Source organism: Pinus tabuliformis, chromosome Q (genome assembly GCF_031772625.1).
Source record: "Pinus tabuliformis cultivar Carrire ecotype Pingquan chromosome Q, CPIR1, whole genome shotgun sequence".
Lineage (NCBI taxonomy): Eukaryota > Viridiplantae > Streptophyta > Pinopsida > Pinales > Pinaceae > Pinus > Pinus tabuliformis.
In genome coordinates, this window is record NC_142296.1 from 1,080,483,316 (window position 1) to 1,080,504,332 (window position 21,017).

Here is a 21,017-nt window from a genome sequence, read left to right on the forward strand (position 1 = left end):
GAGCAACCTCTTCCGTTTGAGGGTGAAGGGTTGCTCGGATCTTCACCATCTTTCTTAAAGCTGCAATGTCTGAATCTCTTATCTTTAGCAGCTCCTTTATAGCTTTGGGATCCTTTGCGTCATGCCCAAGCTCTATAATGATGTCTTCCAAAGACCTGATCCTGTTGTCTTTGGCCTGAGAGGATGCTTTCTCCAACTCGAGTTGAGCAGTTGTATTGTGCAGACTGTTTTGCAACTTATGTGCCAGGAGGGTCTTTTCTGCAAGAGTTGAATAGACCATCTCACCCGTTTGCTTGTGAAGCTCTATCTGGTCCATAGGTTGGATGTCTTTTGCAAGGACCTCAAGGTTGGTCCTTATATAGTCTGCAACTGACTGTGGCTACAACATGGTAGGCATGAAATGACTCATGGTCATTTTCCCTTCTGTTATGTCATATGCTGACATAAGCCTCTGCTGGTTTGTAGGGGCCATCTTAAGCAAGTGCTTATAGAGCTGGAGCTTGACTGGCTCATTTCTCTTCTTGATGTCAATGAATTGTTGCTTAATGTCTGATTCAGCTCTCCTTTGCTGACTTGAGGAGCTGACCTCTCCTCCAAGGGTTCTTTCTTGTTCCTGCTGAAGGGAACTGGCAGATGCCTTCATGCTAGGAAGGCCCATGCCCAAGGATTGCCCAATAGGCATTTCTTCTTTAGAGAGGGGATTTAATCTCTGCCTTTTCTCCCCTTGAGTTGTGGATGCGGTGAGGGGAGTCTCTTGCTCTCTGTTCCTCTTCCTGCCTCTTTCTTCATTTGCTAGTGTTTGGAGCACTGAGGTCTCCACTATGGTTTCCTGCCTGGGAAGCACACTTTGTTGAGCCTGTTGCTCTGTATAAATGGGAGCTTCAGCCACTTGTTCTTGTTGTTTTGGCTGCTCTTTTTGCTGTTTTGCTGTAGGGGGTGTCTGTTCCTGCTCCATCTCCTTTTCTTTACCCTTGCTAGCTGTCTGATGAGTAGTTTTAACTACTTGCTGGTGGGCTGTAGAAGATGAGGCAGCTGCTCCAAGTTGCCTTTGACAAGAAGAGGAAACCAGCCCACAAGTTTCCAAGTTAGCTTCTTTCTCAAGATTCTTAGCTTCTCTTTGTAGTACTTCTTCTCCAAGACTTGCTTCCTCTAAAGGGCCTTCTTTCCATCCTAGCTGATTAGCATATTTTTCAATGTGAGGTAGCCTTATATGATCATAACTAGCCAATTTATGCTTGATCCTTCTAAGACTAATGAAATGATTGGGGTCATAGAATGACCAGAGGAAACTGGTTTTTAATTGGAGACCCTCTAGGATCCTATCTGCTTCTTTCCATCCCTCTTCTCTTTTATTATAAAGGAATAGGCCTAGTTGGTTTCTGATTTTGAGCTGTACTTTCTTGTTTTTGCTGTGGAAATGAACCATGTCTACATTTCCAAACTGCCTGAAGTATTCTAAGGCAAACAGTCTCATAGGGACATAACTTGGCAGTCTATATGGGGCCAATTCATAGCCATATATTCTGATTACTGTATGGTTTTGGTAGAAGTACCAATCCCCAATGCTGTAGGCCTTTGAGAGCTGGAGAATCCTTTGCATCTCATCTGTCAATCTTGGAGGAGGGGTACCCAACAGCAAGGACATAGCTGGATGGATAAAGAGGTCTATGAACTCACAGTAGTTGTATGGTGAATAAGATGTGTGGTGAAAAACTGAAGTCCAAAATACCACAAACCTTGGGTTCCCTTGAGCATCAAACTTCTTGAGAGGAATAGGGAAGCCATCAAGTTGATAAAACAGTAACAAGTGATAGATGTATGAAGTGTATCTAAACACCCTTTCCCTCTCTAGATTCATTAATTGTTCATGAATCTTATCGGCAATGTATGCAGCATAGTCATAGTGCACAACAGGAGGCATTCCAGGGGAGAAGATAGACATCATTGCCAGAATGGTTTCATCAGCGTCCTTAGCTGATCTATAACCCAGGACATAACTGATCAAGTCTACAAGCAACCTGCCCAACTCATTGAAATATACATTTCCTATAGGAGGGGTTCTCACAGTTTCAGAGCCTGGTTCAATGAATAGCTGATTAATCTTTAAAATTTGGGCACTAGACAGCTTGCCTCCTTTCTTTAGCAAGTCCTTCATGGAAAGGGGAGTCAATGGCCTTGTAGAATGAAAGTTCAGCATCTGATTTATAGCCTCAGGGGTGACATGGAACAAGACTGCACCTGAGGTATCGAGGACAGCTCTTTGACATGGGTCATAGTTGGCACTGCATCTGTGAATTAAATCTGGGAGGACATTGACTTGAGGGAGGTTGTAAGTGGGCAAATTGGAGTCCCAAATCCCTAGAATATCAGTCCCACTGAGGTGCTGGGCCTTCAGCTCATTGAGCATATGAATATTATATTTGGCTTGCATAAAAACTGTCTCCATCATCTGGTAATCTACATCACCCAGGGCCTGCCATTCCAGCTATCTATGTGGGGTATTAAGAGGTGCAACATTCAGTGCAACTGGGGTCTCCATGTTCCACTAGCACTTGGAAATGGATTTAAGAGATCTGTGGCTTGTGTTTTTTGAATCAGTGATCGGAGAATCCACAGTTTGAACATCTTTATACCTGGAACATGGAGAATCCACAGTTACTTGGAAATGGATTTGAGCTTGATTTTGTAGGCACAGCAACACAGGGCAGTGAATTTGCAAGAACAGGGCGATTTGCAAAGGAAAACAGGGGAATTATAGTGAAAATAGGTCACAATTCCCCTGAAAGAGGTTCACTGAGCGGATATTTGAGATATCACAGGTGGCTTTCCTGGTGAATTTAGTGCAGCAAAGGTTTTAAGTTCACGAATGCATGAACTGACTGTAAATTTGCGGAGACTTGGCTCAATTTAGATTTTTATAGGTGAAATTTCGACCCAACAACTGAAGAAACGCTGGCCACCGGGGATTTGCTGGTGATTACACTGTTTTTCACTCTTTTTAAGCTAGCTTTGGTGAATTATGCACAAAACCAGGTGCGGAGGGGAAATTTCAGAGAAATACCTGGTGGATGCTGGCAATGGTGACAAATGCAGGTGAGTTGGAAGCGCCCACAGTCTTCAGGTCGATTTCTACAGGTTGGCGGCGAAATGACCGTAATATGCATGCAGAGAGCAGAAATAGTTCTTTTGGCAAAAGTGACAAAAAACGCGAACTTTAGCGAAAATATGGACTTTTTGGGTTATTGGTGCCTTTTTGGATGACGTCAGCATGATGTCATCAAGTGGGGTCGGGTACAGTAGGGTGACGTGGCGGTCGGGGTGGCGATGCAATGATGAGTTGGCATGACATGGACGTGACGTGGAAATGACGTTGGTAGGCGGTATACAGAGGGCGGTAAGCGGTTCCATCGGACTGCTTATGGTACGGTGGTGATATTGGTCGGCGGCCTCCCGATAAGATTTGGGAGTGACGCGTGGCAAAGGCCTGACGTCACCCTCTGACACTTTTCGAGAGGTAACATCCGGTCATCGGGGGCTGCCTGATATTGATATGGGCCGTCGGATGGGAAAGCCCAGATCCGACGGTTGACGGGTCAATAAGATGGAAGTACGATACGGCAGCGGGCGGGGAATATTTTATTGTATTTTTTGAAATGTGCGCCCAGGCGGGACCTTGGAAACTTTGGTGGATTTGTGGGTTGTTTTAATGTTTTATGCAAAATGCGCTTTTTAACCCAAAACTTTGGATTAGGCGGAAAAATGGGTTTTTAGTGTTTATTGCAAATAGCGCAGGTCAGGGGTAATAGTGGGTCTTTACAAGGCCTTTTTTGTAAGTAAAGTGGGTAAATGATTTCAAAGGGTTGTAAAGGGAAAAAGGGGTAGGGTTTAGGTTATTAAACCAACGTGGGGTTAGTTTAATCCCTGATTTTGCACAAAGCATCTTGAACCAGACTTGAATTTTGCATGATTGTCCAATATTTGGACATATGGCTACAATGCCAAGGGGGAGGGAATATACATATTGTTGGGGTTTTATACACCATGGTGTTATAGTAATAGGGAAAAGGGGAACATAGGGAATTAAGTGTAGATAGAGTTAGTAGTTAGTATTGGAGGGAAATAGGAATGGGAAGTGATAGATACTAAGTTTTCAAGGAAACAAACTTAGTTAGGAAGTAGATCAAAATGAAAAGAATTTTACACAAGAAATGTGGCTCTTAATGCAACAAGAATTAACAAAAGAGTTTGACTTCTTTCATGAACACAGGTGGTCTTGGGATGTTAGCAAGGAGGGTGATGGGGGATGATTGGGAAGTTAGACATGCTTCATCTTGCTGCTATAATATTGCTGAAAAAGGAAGAGCTGCACTGACACCATGTTTTTCCTTTGCTTAGGCCAGTGAACAGTCATAAATGATGCTTCTGCAACCCCATCTACCTACCCACTCTATTGCCTAGCATTCTTTGTTACTTCAAAGGGGGTGCACTTGGACTTGCAAACCCTTATGTGCCTTTTCTTTTCCTTTGGCTTTTTCTTTTGATTTTCTATCTAAGGCTACCCTTATTGCTTCCAAGGCCCCAGATTAAACAGTTGGGAACCTTCTTTCTCTACCTAACTACTTTATCTGCCAAGATTGAACTGTTTGGACAGATTTCTTTCTCTAATCTACAACAAAAAATTGAAACATGGCATGACCCAGCTTAGACTGTTGGATCACCCATTCAGAAGTAGGACAACATCAACCAACTGTAGATATGCGTCTTCCACAAGAATATGAGATCTTTGCATCATCAAAGTAGATCATATTGGCACTTCCCCTGCCAATCATGAAAAATGAAACCTATTGGTATAGGTAGCTAACATGTAGCTCAAAAAACCATCTAGTGGTGAGAACATCTCAGACCTAGATACTGTTTTAAGAATTTGTTCAATGGATGGCACCGGGTAATTTTCTTTAACTGAGGCTCGATTGAGATTATGAAAGTCAACATATAAACTTATCTCACTAGACTTATTTTTGACAGGGACCAACTCTAAAACCTAAGTAGAAGGTTTGACCTTAAAAATGATTTGAGCATCCAGCAACTTCCTCATCTCCTTTTGGATTAGGTGTTCTAGCGTTGGATGAACTTTCCTTATATTATGTTGAAAAGTATTCACCCCTTCCTTAATGAGAATGACATGATGGATAATACAAATATCATATGTCTTCAAATCATCATAACTCCATGCAAACACATCTCGGTATTGTTTGTACATGCAGATGAATGTTTTTCGTTCTTCTCGAGAACAACATGTACTGAGGTTTACATATTTTAGATCATCTGGAATTCCCAAATTGACCTGTTCGAATGACAAGCTAGAGCTCTAAGTCTCGGTATTAATTGACCCTTTGAACCAGTTTTGCATGTCATATAATTTTTCCAGGGACACTGCCCCTTTAGGGATAGTTTTTCCTTTCATTACATTAGATTCTTCCAGCAAAGCCTTGTTGTGCTCATCCTCCTCAATGGAAAAATATTTAAACACATCAGCATTAGCCATAAAATTTAGTATCTATTGATTGTCATTCAAAACAAGAAGATTAGTTACATTAATAGGCATAGATGGTTTATATAATCTCTATAGAAAAACCAATTTTCAAAGGTGACATTCTAGAAACAACATTAGCTAATGAGTCGAATGCAACATTTATAAGTCTAGGAACAAAAATAATATTTAAATATTTAAAATAAGTAATCAGTCACCATACATCCTCTTGGTATTTTTTAAGATTTGTTGAAACATTGTGGATAGTATCCCGTACGTAACGAGTGACCACTTTTGAGTCACCAATTACCTTGAGAAACTCTACCTTCAAGTTGATGGCTTTATTTAACCCAAGAACAAGTGCTTCATATTCGGTATTTTTATTTGTAATATCTCACTCCAAAGGGCATGATAGGATGTATGTCTTATTATGTGGTTTTGTGAGAATGCAACCAACTCTAGAGCCATCCTACATTTTTGTTCCATCGAAGTACAAATTCCAAATATTATCAGCTATTAAACTCGTTCCTATACTAGTGTTACTATTATGTACACCTATCTTACAAGATATATTAGCACCAGGTGGAGTACAAGGAAGGAGATTCAACTATGTATCTGGTGGGATGGGTGATGGTTGTGCTTGATAACACCCATGATCAATTTCCAAGAAAAAATTTCCAAAGATTAGACTTGCAAAGGCAATAGGCTCATTATGACCCTCAAGTGGTGTAACAATATATTTCATGTATGGATCACTCTCCACTTGAATCTAGCTTTTTCTAACATTATATGGAAACCATAAGTGTGACCAATCTATAGAAAATATCCTTGTAATTTACTAGACTAGTATCGACTTAGGAGTATGCCATAGGTTTCAGGGATATCCATAATTATAATTTTTATACATTTGTGTACCCAATGATCAGTTGGAAAATGAACAATAACATTCTTGAGTTCACCTATAGATTAGACAAGGGATCTCTCTAGCTAAATGATTTGTGCATCCATTTTATCCCATTTAGGATTAATTTTGATAGCAACAGATAATGGCATTACATTCACATTTGCACCCAAATCGACCAAAAAATTATAGACATGTAGTTAAAGATTTCAAAAGTTAGCAAAAATGGTGGGTAGATATTGTTAGCATATAGAGTTAAAACATTAACTACAGATTTGAGAGTTCTGGAAGACTTACTGGACACCTTTGGAGAAGTAGAATCTTTGTCACCTAATGAAGGCTATGAGAATGCTTGGACAAGCATTTCTTGTTGGCCTTCCTTCTTTGCAAGCTCACAGATAGAAATGTTGGCACAAGCTCTTTTCAATTCTTCCATGATATTATAATCAATCACTTCATTTTTAGCTAGTGGTGCTAAAGCTTCTAGAGGTATAGCTTTATTAGAAACTCTTGGAGTGATAGAATTTCTTTTCATACTAGTGGAATTGTTCTTAGAAACAAAAAAATTTGTAGACTTTTTCTGCATAGCCTTAGTAGGATCAGTTAGTTGTTTAAGACTCCTTAAAAATTGATCCTTTAATAATTGTCTTGTTGCCTCCTATTAAAAAATGGGCCCTTTTCTCCTCAAACTATAATGACCAGTTTGTTTCTATGGAGTGGCTTCACTTTGATGTGGTGCTTTAGAACTCTTCTTGTTTAAGAATAAAATAAAAATAATTAACTTATTGTCCAATACCTGTACTTTCCTCATTTGTTTTAGGATCATTTTTTTCTTTTGCATGTTCAAGTTGCTGATCTTCTGGTAAAGTATCAATGATATGTGCTGCCAGAGAATTCATGTTGTGGTTGCACTGTGAGCAAGTTTTCTATGAATGCCATTCCTGATGGAAGGAATAGTAGTTATCCATGCCAATACTTTTAACATTCAAAACATTTGAATTATTGGCAGAATTAGCTTATTGATTATTGTTTTTATTATTCCTTCTCAATAAGACAGACTTGGGGGCTTGGTACTCGTAGAGGCCTCACTTGACTTTCTCTTTATCTCTGAAAATTCATTGGTGAGTTCCTTTAAAGATTTATTCAAGCTTTCAATATGAATCTAATCCTTTTATTTACCCTTACTTGAAGATTCTTGAGACTTGTTTCTAGTTTGATTGGTGTTTTTAGGTTCTTCATCATCAGTAATAGCTCCAATGGTATACCATTCATTCTCCATGGCAATTGCTTCTATAAAATTTAAATCTCATGTTTTCTTTGAAACTCTTTTAACAAAAGCATAATCTTTTGTTAGCAAGGCAGTTCTGTCATAATATATAGTGATAAAATCGAGAGTCTGCATGTTTTGGGGAAACTTGTTCAATATACGGTTGAACCTTTGATTGAAATATTTAACCTTCTCCTTTTCCAACATCTTAATATTTATGATCTCTTATAACAACATCGCGGGAGTCTTGTGATTATCGAATTTCTCCAAAAATAGTTTCTTAAACTCCCTCCAACCAAGGATTGAATTAATATGCAGACTATGGTACCATGTTTTTACTCTAGTTTCTAAGGTGAAATGAAAAATCCTACAAGAAACATCATCATATTGTACCTCTAACCATTATAGACGCATGCAGAAATCATTGATTTGATCTTCTCCCTTTGTCTTCTTGCTCAAATCAAACTTAGATATCAACTTCTACATATGTATGCGCATTCTTTGAAGGTTATATAGAAGAGCAAGTGGTCCTTGGGCCATCCAATTCAAGTTCTGATAAGCTATGTCATCATCTCCTTTCTCCTCCTCATTTTCTAAAATATGATGAGCCCCCTCCTTCACCATTTAGGACTTTGCTAAACCCAAAATCAAGTGTTGGTTCTTCTCCATAAAATATACAATATCTTCCTCATACTCTTTGTGAATAGGTGGAAGCAACTCTTGTTGGATTGTGTCTTCTGAAGACTCTGCTAATTCCTCAAGAGTGGTGAAGACCAAAGCTTCCATAGAAGTAACCAATACACCTATATGAGTTATGTATTTATTCTTGGGATTATGAAGAATATTGTGAGAAATGGGGAGTAAAATGATATCTTTCACAAACTGATGAGTAACAGACCAAATTGCTGAGTTGTTCATACGTAACTTTATAGGCCAACTCTGGACCAGGTTGAGAAGACCCTCCTACCTCAGGAATAGGAGTTGGGATGGTGCTCAGGGTATTACTGCCTTGTCCAGAAGATGAATGATTGGGATGTGATGGGTTATCATCCATAAAAACTTGCTACCCTCCTTCTAACACCAAAATGGTGATGGTGCTCGATACTTCCAACATACAGGGGATCTCCACGATATGAGGTCCCAATTAGATCTCACACCATTTTGTGTAGCTGTCCCATCGAAAAATATGGCCTAGATACATTTAACTTAGATATTTTCCTTGGATTAAGCTATTAGCATGAGAGAGTAGTGTGCATGTGATTTTTAATAAGCAAGAGAGTGTGCCTTGTAAACTGTTTAATTGTAGATGTATCGAATTTCTTGCGCTGCAAGGGAGAGAAAGTGAGTCTCTAAAATAAATATAATAATACTAATCTAGTGGAGATGCACACACAAAAATAATAAAGAATTGTTAGACATCCAGATAAATAGTTCACATAGATGCTACAATCATTAAAATCATCACAACACATTTCCAACAAGTTTAGCACCAAATTCACCGAAATCGTTCAATTACTTTAGTACATAAGGAAGGAAACATAAACCACAAATATTGAAAGAGTAGTATAAAAAAATCCATGATCTATGCATGAAAATGTGTTGGCCAAATGGCTTCTTGTATTAAGCAAAAGTTCCAAGAGACATTAGTACAATGAACATCACTACCGCCAATAGTGGATAATTGGAGCAACTACTTGCTCCACAAATGTACTATCTCTATCTCTCTAATGCCAATGTGGGAGAAGCCAATGTTAAAAGTGACTTTCTTGAGTAAGGAGGCTCATTTTATAACATGAGGCATGAATTTTAATATCGTCATCACTCTTGACTTTCTAACTTCTAATGACCTTTGGACTTCCAAATGACTTTTTAAATTACATGCGACTATTAGAATTACATGTGTTTTGGACTTCTTCACATGGATCTTTTGTCCATACATGACTCTTGGACTTATACTTATTTTTCTTTACAATAATTACATCATTACATCATAATTTCCACACCATCATGTGGTGAGTACATGACAAGTAACTATCATTTATGACTTGGACTCATAGTGAGTGATGACATGAAATTTCTTCGACAGGTGACAACGTTGTCACTTATGTCTTCCTTCTTGCATTCATATTCCATGTTGTTGATGTATTCACCCTCCAAAGGGTTTTTTATCTCATGGATTATTTTGGGATACTTTGATCATCACGATTTCAATGCATTCTTTATTATTGAATGCTTTCCTTGACTCCCCTCTTTGCTTGATTTCATCATGCACCCTTTCCATTATGCTTTGGAATACTTGCAACTATAATCACTCATGGAAAGAAAACATCATCTTGAAAAATACCCTATCCTAATATGTATAATACAATTTTTTTGTTCATGACTTAACAATGCGCTCGAAAAGGACAAGGAAACTTTTGGGCACAAGGGTGCACGGTGAAATGTTGAAGGGTTGAAGCTTCAAGGCTTCAGGATATGCTCATGTGCTCAAAAGAGAGAGTAATCTCAAGGGAGAATGCAGGGTGTAGGTTTAAAGGATGAAGGAAGATCATTCAAGCTTTATAAGTGGGTTGTGCACTCAAGGGAGACAGGAAGGGTGCAAAGTGCACTATAGAAGGATGACATGATGAAGCTTTGGGGCCGTAGTGTGTGCTTATATGCTAAAGAGAGCCCAAGGGGGTGCACATAATAACACTAAAGGCTGAAATTATTAGGGTTCATGCTATCCATGTATGCCATGCACTCAAGAGGGTTAATGAGGGTGTAGGGTGTAGTGCTGAAGGATGAAGGGGTAGGCTTCGACCTTCCCAAGTGCACCATGCACTAAACAAGGAGGAAGAATTTCTTAAGGACATAGCTCAAAACAGGAAAGGGGAATGAGGCTTAAGAGTGTGCTATGCACATTTGGAGGTTGTAGGGCACATTTTTAAACAATGAAGGAGACTCAATCAAGGATTAAGAGTATTCCATGTGCTCCTAGACTTAATGGGTTAACTTGTGCAACCAAAATTTGTCTAAGTAAGGAAGATAGAACAAGTGGTGAACATAATGAGTCTAGAGATGAAACCAAATGTGACACATATCAACTCATCATTAAGACTTATATAGGCTTCAGGAATTAAAATACACATCAAAATTCCAGTTTACAAACACTCCCCAATTACAATGAAAAAAGTGTGTGTGACTGAGACCAAAATTGTCATTTTACAACAAACAAAGGTGTTACAACCATGAAGTGCACTAGAGATGTTCTAACCAATGTGATGAAACTTAAAGATGATAAATAACACTTGAAACATGTAAAATTACTTGAAAAAACACTTGACAACTAGGGTCACACTTGATGCAACAATTTAGGAGGCTCCAAAGTTTGAATGTAATGAAATTTTGGAGGGTGTTGTAGTAGCAAAAAAATTTTGATATACATTATAGATGCATATTATTTATCCCAGAATGAAAATACTCAACCCAAGCTCAAGCACATATCACTATTATTTTTGGCATTTAATGGTCTAAGGCACACAAACATCAACCATGTTCTAGAAAGATTGATTATGTGCATGTATATAAAATTACATATAAATTTATTTATATGATGGTGAAAATAATTTGATGAACCTTTATGAATATGTTTGCACCAAATAAGGTGTTCAAGCACAAGTCTATACCCTCTACATGCAATACCACTATCTACAACCAAGGTTGGGGCCGCAAGTCTCAAATAAAGTGTGAATTCTCAACCTATACATGCTTAGAGGAAGAGGATGGAGAAGTCCTAACACATGCAATCTTAAGGGAATAACATGAAAGGATGAAATAGCCTTTTGATTCACTATCATGTAACCCATTAGATATGGGATTTCACTCATAAACTATGTAAAATGAAACAATAATGGATTGCAGATAACATTGAGGTATTAAATAAATGGACTACAACTAGAACATAAGAGGATAAAATTTTGGTTCTATAGGTGAACTAGTCCATTTGGCTAGCTCAAAACAATGATTTATTCCAAAAGAAAACTCCAAATGTCTACAATATTTTCTACCTGTTGAAGGAAAGAATTAACCTATCATGCACCTCACTAAAGACAAAGCTTCCTCACACTATCTTACCTTTCAAATTCAATTCTAAAATTTCTAGATGATATTTTTATGGTGCCTCTCAAGGGAACATGATACTCAATAAAACTAGATGATGGCTCTTAATACCCTCCAGTGAGACACTATCTTTCAAACATTGACTTGGAAGTGCCACCAACAACATGACATAACTCATCGTAGTGTGAAAATTTCTTGATATTGCTTGGTATATCACATTAGAAATTTCGAAATCTATGGGAACTCATAAGTGGTTCTACGTTGGTTTTTGGGTGACCCCACATTTATTGATATTTTCCATCAAGAAAGGGCAAGAACTGCATGTGATATTGTTTCCAAATTCCATCCTAATCTCTTACTCATATATACAAGTAGATTAACATTGAAGCATAACATATAGCGGTTCATGTTGTGACATTTATACAAGGTTATAGATCAAGGGTACAGTGGAGAGTCTCTCCCTTCAGTGTACCATAGTCTTATTTTGACTCTATGAAAAGAGGTGAAGCTATTTATTTAAGTAGTCCCTCTCAAATACATGTATTACCATGGTCTTTGGTTGACTATTTCAACATAGGGGGTGTTATTTCCACTAAATAAACATACTTCTCATCAAAAATATGGATGAAATACTTCATCTAATGGATATTTAATATGACCTAAACTATGGAAAATATGGGAGCAATGAAAAGTTACAATTTTACACTCGTATAGGCTAAGAAGCCATATGTAGGTACTCCATCTATAAATAAGATGATTAGGTTGTTTTCTTTGGGAAAAAAATAATGACCCAAAATAATATGCAAATGCATGTGTGAGAATGCAAGGAAAATTAATTGAAGATCATTCAGACTCGAGGAAACCAACCTTGTAACGAATATTATGCACATTCACATTCACAATTCCATAACCATGATACAAAATAAAGAATCAAATTCTAAAATAATAGAGATAAATACATTTGTCTTCCCACCAAGGGAAAGTCTAAAAATTGACTTTGTGTGAGTCATTTCCACCAATCCATAGGTATCTAGGATATATGCCACCCCCACACTAAGTTATGAAGCCACTAGGTCAAAGGAGGAAAACTATAGAGACATTGCACTCAACCAACCAATTTGTCTTAATATTAATAACTCTACTCACTATAAACAAACCCTGTAAGTGAATTCACATAAAAAGATAACTCTCCATTTATTATTTTCCGTTTCAATCTACCAAGAGAGCAGTGTTTGATGTAAGAATATCCTCTAAATAAATCGCTTAAAGTATGATAGCCACAAAGTATGGCATTCAAGAAACTTAACTTAATATATATGAAATAAATTGAATTAACTAGTAAATAGTTAATTCAACCTCAACATGTTTCCACAAAGGTTAACGTTCTAACAAAACTATAGCCCAACATCTGAATAATTAACAATTGATTAAATCAACATTAAAATGTGTGCCAATAAGGGGGTATAATCCAATGGTTTTTGTACCATGAAAATAATTTGTTCTCCCAACAAACCCCACCATCATAACATCAAAAATAAAGGCTCCACCAAAGTTTGAAAATAGGGCACAACACTAATGGAGTATTACATGATGATACCTCTTCAAATATTAGGAAAAGGCTTGATCGCCAAATAAGTATGCAGTACCCTCCCTTCCCTTCTATTTACTTCAGTCATAAAAAAAATAGATGAACAAGGGTACTACATCATCAAACACACTTCTAGTTATGCAAAATGAAGAAAATGTTACAACATAAACTCATATCACCCAGGGAAATCTCACTATGGTAAAGTGCACTACCACAACATGCATAATCCAACCACACATGAACATGATATTAAGTGAAATAGATAATAGAAAATTCTAACACATCTAGTGATCATGTATGTCCCCACCACACTTCAAACAAAAGAGGATAATGTATAACACTTGCTCCTAGTGACACAATTAATTCATCATCACCATGTGGAATTCACTAGAAATCTCAAACCATATCATGAAATATCTACCTACTAACACCATTCTCTGACCCCTTAGGGGGCTAGAATCATCATCTAAGAACAAGATGTGAGTCACATCCAAGATATATATATATATATATATATATATATATATATATATATATATATATATATATATATATATATATATATATCAAAACCACATGATGATGAGATGGCATGCTCCAAAAAAATCAAAATCATGATCAAGGGTGATCAAGGCAAGCACACGTGAGAAGTCCATAAATCCTTCCAGCCTAATCATCTAACGAAGAAAAAGTTAGGCTTCCCCAACCACAGGCCTCCATAAAAAATAATCCAATGTCATGCAAAAAAAAGGATCCAAGAATATGTATCATGCCAGGTCCATTCAATGCTCAAAACATATTAGCAACAAAATCCCACCACTTTCCCAAAATTCCTTAAGTGAAATGGCACATAATAAGAGGTGTAGCAAACATTAACAAACAATTAACAAGTCAAATTCTTAACATACATAATAGAAACACTATAGTTCTTCATAATAAAGTTGCATTACGTACCAAGACATAACAACTGATACTTTATAATTGTCAATTTTTTTCACATGTAGTGCGCCAAATGCACCATAAGAACTTCCCAAAAAAATCCTTTGAAAAATAACTCTTCGGAATAAATTTTATGATTTTATACAAGTAATGGTGAGTATAGTAAAGAGCATATTACCAAACCATGCCATCCAAACCATTCTAGAAACCTTATTAAGTGGAGATATATGATTCATCTATAGAATAGTATCATATCCTTGCAACAAAATAAGAAAGATTCATCCTACAAAGAACAAAAGTATCTAAAAACAACCCTACCATCTATCCATAAGTTTTTGAATTATTTTAAGAAAAACCTCCTAAAAGATTAAGGCCATCTCAATGTGTTGGAAAAAGGCATCACCAGAACATAGCTATGGACAAACTTTCAGAAATTTTCCAAATCTACCTTTACTTACAGTGGATTCATTTATGTGTAAAAATGTTGTCTTTCTAACAAAATGATTTACGGAATAGTTTTTCAATCAAGAAGAATTTCCTTTAATGTGCTCATAGGTGTTTGTCCATGTATATAGAGCATCCACTGTTGATTAAAGAGCAAGATTACTTGATTCCAAAACAGAGTCACAAGATACAAATAGCATATTCTTCCTAGTATTTTTGTTGGTTTCAAGCTTTGGGTGCCTCATCAATTCACCCTAAAGGAATCATGTATATAAAAACGAATGCCATTAGAATCATACATAAATAGAAACTAACTCTAGATTTTGAAGTGTGCTTTGCAGTCATGAATTAATCAAAAGTTTTTCAACTCTTATAGCTTTCCAGATGCATGAATACACATGTCATAGACAAATATATATATACATGCAAACTAACAATGGGTTTTGAAACTATGCTTTGCAATTTTGAAATAATTAGAACCTTGTTAATATGCACATCCTTCCACATGCATGACTCCATATCTAGGAAAAAATCTTTTTATGGACCAATAACACTTCTAGGTGTAACTACTTGTAAATATCTTAAAGCTTATTTCATGCCAATAAACACAAGAACTTATTTATAATACAAAATATCATTTGAAAATTTTCCTCTATATCCCATGTAAAACACTAAGTTATAAGAAATAATTGCATCATAAACAAATTCCAATGCTAAGTTAGAATCTAGATGGCCAAAAGGATAAATAAATTAATTCAATTTGTGGAAGGATTTTTATTATTCCAATTTAAAACTGAATTCTATTTTGACATAGAAAACGTGCAAAGGATATTGATTCCCGATTCAAATTTTTAGGTTATTTGATAGTGCATTTTTGCAGCGAATTGCGTGGTGGAATGCTTTCTTTTTATTATTTGGATTTTCATCTTAGACATTTGTCACCTAGATGATATGAAGCAAGAGATAAGAAGCAAGTTAAAATTTTCCAAACCCCCCAAATTTATGAGGCAACTGAAAGTATTCTCATTGATTTGTGTAGGTTTTGTATCAGATGCATTTCATTTAACATTTGGTTGTGGTGTTTTATCTTTTTCCTCATTTGCAATAATAGTTTCCAGGAAGAAACCTGACGATGTGTATTCATATGGGTGTCTTCACTTCTTTTGGGGTGAATTTAGTATATATAGTTTCTTATATGGCTTCTTTGGATCTATTTACCCTCCATATCCTTTCTATATCCTTTAAAAAAAAAATCATTTTCAAGGTTTAGTTTGTGGCTCACGCCAACTATGATATTAATCCCCAATGTCAATGTTAGAATGCACATTGAAGCCATGTTGGATACATGAAAATGCATCATATATATATATATATATATATATATATATATATATATAGATAGTTAGATAGATAGAGAGATAGATAGATAGATATAGGTTTTTTGGTTTATAACTACTACAATGTTGGAACCTTTACTTTGTATTATTGTTGTTTTTTTATTTACAACAATCAATTGTATTAACATGAACTAAAGTGTACTCTGAGGTAAAATGGAATTAAGTGGTCATGAATTTGAAAGACTATAGTAGGAAATGGTAGTATGTCTTTCCCTAACTAAAAATAAGGAAAATTGTTTAGTATTCTTACACTCGATTATTTTACTCTGTCTTAAATCCCATGGTCTCTCCCATGATATGTTTTTTTCCTCAACATTGGCTAGAGACTCCCAATATTTTGAATATGAAGTGAACTGCCAAGTTTATATTCTAGCATAGACAAAATTGGTGAATGCACAGTTTAAAAATGTTATACATAGATGATAACAGTTGCAATCTCCGTAAAGGCTAGGCCTAGAATGTGTGGAAATTCATCCATGTTTGATATTGCATTTCTGTAAAGTAATAAGTATTTTTTGATGTCTTGCATTCAAATTTATGGGTTTGGTTTGGAACTAAGTTTTGGTATGGAGAAATGGGTATGAGTTCCTGAAATGGAAATGTCACCCCTGAAATGGTTGGAAATAGGGAAACATGACATTATAAAATAACAATATATAACTTAGGAAATGGGGAAACATGATATCACGAAAAAATAATATATATTGAAAATTTGAGAGAAATCATCAATAGTATCACCCTATGGTTCCTTTTCTATCTTTTTCCTATGTCTTGATTCTCTAGGAACATTGGTCAAATATGGTAGAAAAATCTCACCATGCCTAATCAATGATTTTGGCTTCAGTGAAGGTTACATTTTTGTGAAGGTTGTGGTGAAAAAGGAGTCCTACGATAAGTGCCATCAACATTGGGGTACATAAAGGGCTTGGTGATCTTGATTAAATGCCAAATACGATACCATAATACATGATAGAATGCAATGAAAATGTTAAATTGCAACCAATCTTAAAGTCTTGAAAATTGTCAAGTTCGTTGAATTTTGAACGGACTATGAAATTATACTTTCTCCATATGGAGGATGATGAGGTTGGAAACACTTTAGAGCACCTTGAAACAATTAATGCTTATGTTAATGTCTTCAAATAAAATTTGAAATTTCCTTTGTTACTTTTCTACTATTTTACTTAAATTTAGGTAGAAAGATACATTCCATGTATTCTTCTACAAAGGATTAATTTGGCAGCTAGATTATAGAAAATGGTTGAGTATTGAGATTGGTAGTCTGCATGGGGTAGCCCAAGTGGTAATGGCCATGGAAATGAGGTCTCATCAAACCGGAGATATTGGGTTCGATTCTTGTGCTACCCTCCCCGGAAATGGGGTGAATAACTGATATGTAAAAATGCGAAAATGAGAAGGTCCTACAGAAGCTTACAAAAAAAATAATTTAGGTAGAAATATAGAAAAGGAAACATAAAGGAAATGCCAACTCTCTCTTTCATTTAAATAAAACGATTTAAAATGAATAGGAATAGAATGTAGAGTTTTACTTCAAGAATTCAACTTTACCCTCAGTTTCTAACATTTTTTGTCAAACCAAGTAGAATAATCTGCTAAACCATTATGGAAATCCATTGTATTGATGGTGGTATGGCCTGAAAATGTGTTTTGGGTTCTATGAAATGTGTTTCCCATAGGTGGGAGGCATGTATATTTCCTTAAATGTTTTATGCAACCATACAACATGTTTCTTTTTTTTTAACACGGTCGGGTACTTTTCTATTATAAAAAACTGCTAGGAGCAAATCCTGTTACAAAGAGTGGAAGAAGAGGAAGAAGAGAAGTCCAAAATGGGTGCGCAGACCCTGACTTCTTGGGAGTAAACTTGGATGGGATAGATTGAAATAAAAAGCGGTTGTATTGCCTTACAAAGAGACCTGCAAGAAAGCAAAATTTACTAGACATTTGACTGATTACATAAACTGATTGACAGAGTCTTCGATCTGGTGTTCCTTCTTGATGCTTGCTCTGGTTGATGTCTTAACTTGCATGCTCTGGGTGATATTTTTGATGTGGGTTATGGCCTCTTCCATATGATTACATTTTTCTTTTAGGCTTTCAACCTCAGCTCTTTGTTTTTCCAGTTTCTTTCTCTTGGATCTACTATGTGTCTGAAAATCTTCTTTGAGTTCATTGAAATGTTTAATGAACCTGGCTATCATGAAGCAATGTTGTTTACAGAGCGTGCAGCTATTGTTGCCAAGCATTCTGTCCAGTGGGTTCTCAGGTTGGTCTCTACCTTCTTGATTCTCGTTCTACATTCTGATGTCTGGAGTCTCTGCCATGGCTAGGGGTCTAAAAGAGAAGAGGATGCGGGCCAGAAGGATGGGGGAGAAGGAATAAGAAGAAACAGAAGATGGAAAAGGGAAGAAGTTAACGCTGTGGGAGCTGACCACGGGATCTAGGCGAATAGAAAGCATAGGAATGATTGAAGCAGCCGAGAAGGAAAAGAGCGACCAGACTTGGAGACAACGAAAAATATACCTGAAGACTTTAGATGAAGAGCGCGCTTCTGAGATGCTCAGGAAACTGCCTCGCCTGTTGCAGAGCTTCTGGGACCGATTGCTTGAAGGGGAGTCTTTGTTCACCAGGAGGAAGAAGAGCGAAAACCGGAGGCACACGAGGTTGAGTGGCTTGTGGGGGGTATAAATCAGAGCGGAAGTGGAAGGGAACGAAGGGAGTGATGTGAAAATGTAGATTTGCACTGGATTGAGATCAGGGGGTGGATCTTTATCGTGATTTTTGTAGATCTTGAGATGACTGATATCAAGAGGCCGCTTAGTGAAATTACCAGAAGAGTGAGAGATAAGGGTCCTGTTTGTAGGCCAGTACATGCGGGTGAGGCACGATGTGGGAGGAGGAGCTTGGTTCGGGGTGGGACAGACTACTTGCGCCATGATTGAGTATGGCCTGAGATCATGAGAAGGAATGCAGGAAATGATTGCATCAGAAATCAAAGAGGGGCTGATTAGACTTGTCTGAAGGATTGACTGACTGCTGAATTGGTTACGGGATTGGTTTGCCATATGTGAGCTCAATTTCTTTGACTTGACCGATTTGTCTGGATGTTGCCATGGAGGCAAAATGGTCTACGTCCTTATTATTGTCTCTGAGAACATGTTTGAATAACGTATCCCCCAGTTCTTGGATATTGTCTAATATTCTGGTGTTTACGTTGTTGAGAACCTCTTTTTTGAACTGTCTCCCCAACACCATGGCTGCGATAAGAATGGTCGAATCTCCAACAATAATTGAGTTCCTGAGTTTTAACCTATTCAAAATGGAGGTGCCTAAATAGGGGCTGTAGACTTCAGCCAAATTGTTGGACATTTGACCCAATCCCCATTCATAGCTCACTAAGGTTTTCCCTTGGCTGTCCTTTATGACACCCCCTGCTCCTGCTTTCCCTGGGTTATTCTTGGAGGCACCATCGAAGAACAAAGTGTGGCATTTCTGGTTAAGAATCCACTGGCTTACTTCTTCCTTTGTGCCCCTGATCTTCCATTGTGTTCTTCTCGTGCTGCTTTTGGGATGGTCCAGGCAGATTTTGCTGAATTTGATATGGAATTTGTTGAGCCATTCCTCCTCTTCTTTGTGCCAATTGGATCGGTCTGGGGGAGCTGCCAAATTTGCACTTACTATTTCAGAGATGATTGCGATTGTTTTGGCCAAAATTCGGGCAAGATTGGGCTTTTTATCATTGAAGATACAGTTATTCCTGGCTAGCCAAATTTGCCAGCAAAGAGTAGCTGGGACGCATTTCCATACTCGGGTTATGATGCCTTTGCCTTTCTTGGAGAAGGGATAAAGTCTTGCCCATTATTTTTGCAGGGATGGAAGCTGATTATATGTTTCTTCAATTTCCAGAGGGCTGGCCATCTGTTTCCAGTAGCTTTGAGCTAGAGGTCATTGGAAGAACAAGTGGTGACTACTTTCCTCATCAGTTCGACAGAAACAACAAATTGAAGGCCCTAAGATGCCTCTTTTCCTTAAGTTTTTAGCTGTGAGCACCTTACCTTTGAGGAGAGTCCAGTTGAAATGTTTAACCTTGGGGATGCACTCCGTTTTCCAAACCGTTGTGGAAAGATTCCAGTTCTCTGTTGGGTTGTGAGTCTGAAGGAATTTGTATCCATCTCTGATCGTGAATTTTCCTCCACTTGGATCCCATATATACCTGTCTGCAGCCCCTAGATTGGTAGGAGCGGCACCTGAGAGAGAGGCCTTGAGATTGAGCCACATATCTTCAATATCTATGGGAGGCTTTATGTCCTTCCAGCCCTGCCAGACATTGTGTTCCCAGATAGAGATGTCGTACAAGGTGTATAAGTTTTTTGTTTCCATCCAAAGCTGCAAGGGCCTGAGATTTTGATTGAGGTTTCTCGGTTTTGTGCCCATGATTTTGTCCTTCCATATGTTAATCTCCTTGCCACTACCAGGCACTTTGGATATGTTGTCCCTAAACTAAGGGAGAACCTTTTTAATGAGCTTCCAGACTGAAGTGCAAGGCCGATTAGCAATTGTTTCTGAAAGAAGGTTTGAGTTTGTTCCATTGAGGTATTTCTTTGAGAGAACATCCACCCACCAGGCACCTTTATCAGTGAGTAATCTCCAGATCAGCTTGAGTCCCATGGCGCGGTTGGAGAGGCTCAGAATTTTTATGGCTAGGCCGCCCTTTTCATAAGGAAAAATGACTTGCTCCCATTTGACTAGACTAAATTTTTTTGAGTCTTGCCTTCCCCCTTGCCACAGGAAACTTCTCATGAGCAGTTCCATATGCTTGCGGATACTGG